We start from the raw sequence: 6,872 nt of genomic DNA on the forward strand, positions 1-6,872 counted from the left end.
CTCATGTAGCTTTGAGCGAAATTCAAAACAACAAACAATACTTCAAACTACACTTAAGACCAAGTTCTGCCAATGTTTCCAAAAGGTCTTATTAAGCTTGTCAAAAACTAGTCTCATTATCAAAATGAAAGGTAGCTATAACTTAATAAAAACCAGAAAAACTTTGCTCAAAATACTAGTTTTGTTTGAAACTGTACAAGAGCAAGTTCTGCCAGAATTTCCCAAAAGGCTTCGTTAAAATGATAATCAAAGATAACAGATGGTTTAAGTTTTTACTTTTTCTCGAGGGTGCATGAAAAGAATTGAAGGAACTAAATGGTCCCTTGTGACCAATATGTAATAGCTTCAAGTAATTTTTATATTGTATTAATATCAATACTGTTTGTAATTTCTTCCATTATTGCAAACGTCTGTATACAGTTATATTAAAATTTTAAAACAAATTTTAATAAAATGAATATATTTGGTATTCGCAAATTTTCAAAAATGTTTAGACATATGCGCTTTCAGAGCATATATAGACTTCCATATACAGAAAATCTACGTCAAGCAGTACTCACCTTATTTTTCGGTCAAGGCGTGTGAACCTACTTAGGTATTTTTAGACACCACTCACGGACGATGGTGATAAAGGTTTATTTTCAGACCTTGTGTATGCTTTCTATGTTGTATATCAATTTACAAATGACTGGAGGTTAAACTTTTCCTATTTTTAGTTACGGGATAACCAATGACTTTCGTGAACTATTCGTGTGTATATCAAACAAATGACTTGGGATTTGGTACAAAGATACCTTCTTGCAGGTCCCAAGCAGTGATATAAACAGTTTTCGATTTTACTGGTGTCAAAAGTGGCCATGTTGTGATAAAGTGGGGGAGACATTTGCAATCGCCCCTAAAATGTTGACCTCTTTAATGAAAACAAAACAGAGCTTCAACATTCCATTCATTCTTTGCAAATATATGTTTAAAAGTTTAAAAGTAATACTAAAACCTAAAAGTAGTATGCTTGTAATTGTTATGGATTCTTAAATAGATTCAGGTACGCAGTAGCCTATTTTAAGAATAATTGAATAACGTGAATAATTACAGATTTCTTGGATGTATAATTTGACTATTTTTGCTCATTTGTTTTGTGTCTATCACCAAAAATGAGTAGTTGAAATTATTTCAAAAACAATGCTAATGTTAATATATTTGTAAATAGTGTAGATCAGTTCAATAACTTTAAAGTAAATTAAATACAAGTTAAATTTGTAATACCATTTTGAAATTAGAAGCAAGGGCTGGGCTCTCCAGGTTTAAGTATTTTTTTATCTTATTTTTACGTCATTTAGAAGTGCTGTCCAACGTTTCATGCACTTCTCTATTTGAGTTGTAAATAATTTGCTTGTGTCAGAGCGAAGCCACATTGGGCTATCGCTTCATAGATATAAGTAACACTAGATTGTAAATCACGTGATTTTCGGCATGTGCGAGCGGCCGCCATTGCTATGTGTTGAACTTTCATAGCCCGCCAGTCAAATGACAAAGGAAGTGCGATCTTACCTCACAACTTGTGGCTGTTTTTCATCTAAACTAGATGTTTGGATAATTTTGTTATTTGATTTTAATAATAAATTTGTCAGGCCAAGCTGATCTAAACCTGATTTGAACTTAGAAAGTAGTGCAAAAATCGTTAACAAAACACACGTCTGACCTGTCATATGAAGAATGCTTTGGATTTTAGCCCAGAAGGAAATCTTAAGATTAAAATCGGTTCTTTTTTCTCTTGGTGTTTATTATGTGTGACAGAAAAATATACATCTCAAATATTGTTGCCAATGAACAAGAGGTGGTGCATCATGTCCTTTTCTTGGGGGGTGGGGGTGGAGAAGGATGTTATTTATGTATCTGCACTTCCAAACTTTCAAGTTTTTAATTGAAGTAGGTGGAAATAATTAGGAAATGCTATGATATAAATATAATAAAATGTATTTGAATTTATTTGAGATGTGTGGCAAAAATTGATACAAATGTTTAAAATAAAAGGACATAGACCTGACTTTTCCAACTGAGTACAGTACACTACAGTGGATTAGTTTTAAGAACACTGCAGGAATATATTTATCTACAGCATGATCAACAATTTTCACAATTAGATGTACAATTCATAATTATATACTAGCCAAATTCTGTTATTTCATGTGAGAATTATTTCTACGGTACTTTGTTTTCATGGGAATTGAACACCTTACAGCTAGACTACAAACACATCTTCAATTGAAATATATTAGTAAGGTCTAAATACCAACCTTTATACACATCTTCAACTGCCACTGAAGTTAAAGTTGTGTCATCATTTTCTTTTTTCATTTACCAGACTATCAGGTAGCAGGGCTTCTGTACTTGTGTTTGACTTTCGTTTCACTGCTTTCCGAGGCTATAACATTATGCATGTACAAATTATGAATTTGAATACATATTATATTGAGTATTTATGCCAAAATAAGCTATAACTATAGTGAACATTCAAGAGTCTAACCCGAAGGTGTTTAGTTAATTTGAAGATTGTGGGAATGCATCTTCTACATATTCTTGAACCAGTTGTGGGCTCATGCTCTCTTCTACAATTTCTCACCCAAAGCTCATACAATTCCTTGTTTTTAGTTTTGTCTGGAAATCTGTAATGTGAAATGACCTAAACCAGAAATATGCTGTAATAAAACTAGGCTAACTCTGTTACAAGCACTCTTCTATATATATATATCCCAGTTACATTAATGTCTTTTGTTTGTTTTTTGTTCAAGCATCACAAAATATTATGGGCCATTTGTACTGCATACTGGTTATTTATCATAATGACACTGACAGCTCAAGGATTTTGGACAAGAAGAGACCACCTGCAAAAATCTAATCTCTCATGTAATTCTGAGAATGAGTCTATTGACAGTATTAGGCCTATGTTTGATTTGTTTCTGTCAGATATCAAAGACTGTTTAGTGTAGATTTATTTATTTTGTGTTTGTAATCATTGATGTTGAGGCTATTGAACATTGTGTTTGTAATCCATTGATATCGAGGCTATAGAGATTTCTAGAAGGCCTACGTGATAGATGTATAAATAGCTGCAACGAGGCGAGCAGAAAGAGAGAAAAGTAAAGTCAGGTGAAAGAGAACTTTGATCAGAGAAAAGCCCCCCCCCCCCCAGTAGCACAGCGGCATGTCTGCAGACTTATGCTGCTAAAAACCGGGCAGAGCACAGATAGCCCTTTGTGTAGCTTTGTGCTTAACAGCAACAATAGAAAAAAGCTAGAAACTTAAAGTTAACCATCGTGGGAGTGAATGGCCTAACAGTTGATATTGTTGCATATCTGGTCGTTTGTTAATTTCTGGTATAAATTATTTCCGAGGAACTTCACAGATACAAGTCCTTACTTAAATAAAACTAGTTTATTCTTTCTCAATACAACTTTGCAATACACAGAATTTCTTCCACAGTCAGTTTAACTTAACTACTTTTATAAAAACATGCTATAATCCACAGGATTCTCACACTTTATTTACTACTTGACTCGATTATCTCTATCTATGCAATTCCTCTCTCTGCTTTATTTGCTCGGCTTATATACTGAAAAAGAGGGCGTCTGGAACAGACTAGAGTTGCCAGGACAATTCACGATCCTTCCAGAATATCATCTGATGTTACCAGCACCAGGTGACTTCCACTGTCGTAACAATATGTTTGAAAGAGATAAGGAGAATAATTTGTTTTGTAAAAAAGGTGTTTTAAACGAATTGAACCCACCTGTGTAGACTTTGCCAAAAAGCAGACGATTATTGGTAATTGTTACCTATTCGAATTTCAAATGGTCTGAAATTGAGTTACCTGATAATTTAAATTTAGTAGTTAAATTGTAATTTGTATTTAGTATTTAAATAAATGCCGATATGTAGTCAGTTTGTAATATTTGCCAACAAGATTGATACACAGTTTTTTTTAACACTTATACGTTTTAATATACACACAACAGTACACTTTACAATAACAATTATTACAAATAGTTATTACAAACAATGCTTTATTAACAAAAGTTTCACAAACTTACAAGCAATATGAAGCCTTCTTTCTAGTTTGGAATTTCCTTGATATCTTATCGAGGGTTCACTATGAGCTAGCCCTGTAGTTCTTGTTGATCAAACGCCGATTACAGGTCGAGTTTCACCGTTGACGTTAGGTAATGTTTTCTTAAAATACTAATGTCCTATGAGAATTCACTGAAGTTAAACGATTTGTAATGTTCGAACTTTGTAAAGGATCTTGGTCAAATATCTGAAGTTTTCCGATTGGTAAGTGTTATAACAATCACAGTTATAGCTTCTGAAGTTTTAGAGCACACTGACTATAGCAAACTAATAATAGATACTCTCTTTGATGCATCGGAGTAGGTAGCTGAGTGGATGTGCTCTAGAAACTTTAGTTTTACATAACAATACTGAACTACATTTAAGCATTTAAAGTAGACATATATTGTTGATTCTTACTCTAGAGAATCTTCTACAACTTTAGAGAATAGGCGGAAGTTTTGCAATACATATTTAACAGTACAAGCCACGCATGCTCCAAAATATAAACATAATCCAAACAAACGTTGATATCAAAAATAAGTATATAATAACAAATTCGTTACATAATACGAAAAACAGACGGTTATTTGGAAGTACGAAAAGCAGACGATTATTGGAAGTTCAGGACAAAACTGCGGTAACTCACGCAACAGCGTAAGTGAAGTATACATGAATGCTATTGCGATAAAAATAGAGAAAAATAGTTCAGCTTGTCAACTGAATTCTAAAGCAACTGAACTGACCTAAGTGGACTTTTGACAACAAGAAGAGAACTCTATAGTGTTTAAGATATAACTATGATATGTGTAAATTAATTTTGTACATACTGTTAACTGGTTTGTAATATATATATATATATATTATTTTAAAAACAAGTGGAGTGTGTGCTATTTGTTTAGGCCCGGCATGGCCAGGTGGTTAAGGCACTCGACTCGCAATCTGTGGGTCACGAGTTTGAATCCCCGTCCCACCAAACATGCTCGCCCTTTCAGCCGTGGGGGCGTTATAATGTGATGGTCAATCCCACTATTCGTTGGTAAAAGAGTAGCCCAAGAGTTGGCGGTGGGTGGTGATGACTAGCCTCTAGTCTTACACTGCTAAATTAGGGACGGCTAGCGCAGATAGCCCTCGTGTAGCTTTGCGCGAAATTTAAAAACAAACAAGCTATTTGTTTATTGTTCAATTTATCAGCAACAGATCACAGGCACCTACCATTAGGAACGTCGAGAACCAGCACGGGCTCGGGGCAAACATCCTTGCCGGGCCCCCTTTCTCTCTCTCTCTTTTAACATTTTCAAGAATTTATTAAAAATAAGATCCTAAATTAGGACAGCAATGAGCTCATAAACCAGAGAAAATCATAGCAGCAGTCGTTTTTACCTCACAGTATAAGCGTAAAAACGTTAATAAAGTAACAACAAATTTCTGTTTAATCTATAAAGTAACAAATACACATTAATTATTACTCAAATTATTATTTCAGTCGTTCTTAACGTATCAAGCGTCTATATGCAAAGAAAACTATGGTTTTTATCATTAAATGAATATAGCCTAAAGATGCTTTGCGGGCTTTAAGGCATAACCAGATTTCATTCGCCCAGGCACCTGGACAGTTGCCCCCACCCCTGTCGGCTCGCCTATCTACTGTAGAAGAATCTTTAGCCCAACACAGCCATATACTTACATCAATATATAATAACGCCATTGATCAGACCAGACTTGTCTTAAACCTACAAGTTAATCCAAATTTCATCTTTCACCTGTTAAGCAAAGTGGTGTATTTAATAAACTTCTACCTTGACACTCAGTGATAGCATCAAAAGTGAATGTGCACAGAACTTGTATCTGTAGAAAGTATATGTTTTGATGGCGTCTCTGTATAGCCAGATTGGCCAGCAGGCGACAATAGAATGTCGTGTATGATTATTTCAACTTATATGAGTACTTAATATTGTCAGCATTTGAAATCAATAGCTGTCAAACTGTTATGCCGACTTGTGTTGATGAAATGCCTCCCAAACAAGACTCACATATATACTTTGGAGCTAGATGTAAACATCCATGCTAGTTCGATGTCGCCACCATTTCCACGGCGATGTCGCCCATTGTAACTTAATATATTATAGAAAAAAGAAGGTTTTACTTAGTTGTGGAATGTAACACCCTCCGCCATCGACTTTTGATTACGGTATGTATAACTGTTAATGGCATAGACTGTGTTTCCTTCGTTCTTTTGAATCGAGACTTAGACCGACGACCATCACTCTCAGCTAGTCTGAACTTCAACACATAGCAATGGCAATCGCATGCGCACATGCTCCTCAATGATAAGGAGTACTGACTGACCAGTCTAGTGTTATTTATATGATCCGCTATGTCCTCCGCGGAGAATCGAACCCTGTATTTTAGCGTTGTAAGTCTATAGACTTATCGCAGTCCTACCTGGGGACAGTTGTGAATAATGATTGATTTTACATTTTTCATCATCAATTGCACAGGCCTGCGATTGTTTTATTGTCTTGAAATGTTTACATGTTCGACAGTAATTCTTTTATGCTGAATCCGAAAATGACATCCATTTTTTTCCCATCACGTATAGACTTTTCACAAAACTTCATAACGCAATACTTAAAAGAAAGGCCATAACAGGTAGTTTGAGACTAAAAGACGTAGATTTTACAAAAAAAAAAGAAAAAATCAGGATGAATGAGGATGCATATTCGTTTGACATCAATGTTCTTCCCTTTTCTTCAGTTTGTTTGTAT

General features: G+C 34.7%; 1 protein-coding gene across 1 annotated transcript in view; it reads left to right on the forward strand.

Moving 5' to 3' along the window:
• The first annotated feature begins 2,275 nt into the window (after positions 1-2,275).
• Positions 2,276-6,872, forward strand: part of LOC106472317 (methyltransferase-like protein 22) — a 30,555-nt gene continuing 25,958 nt past the window's right edge. The window contains exon 1 of the mRNA XM_013932952.2: positions 2,276-2,280. The gene's annotated coding sequence lies outside the window, so the exon portion shown is untranslated. The remainder of the gene's footprint in view (positions 2,281-6,872) is intronic.

This window comes from Limulus polyphemus, unplaced genomic scaffold, assembly GCF_000517525.1.
Source record: "Limulus polyphemus unplaced genomic scaffold, Limulus_polyphemus-2.1.2 Scaffold5242, whole genome shotgun sequence".
Classification (NCBI taxonomy): Eukaryota; Metazoa; Arthropoda; class Merostomata; order Xiphosura; family Limulidae; genus Limulus; species Limulus polyphemus.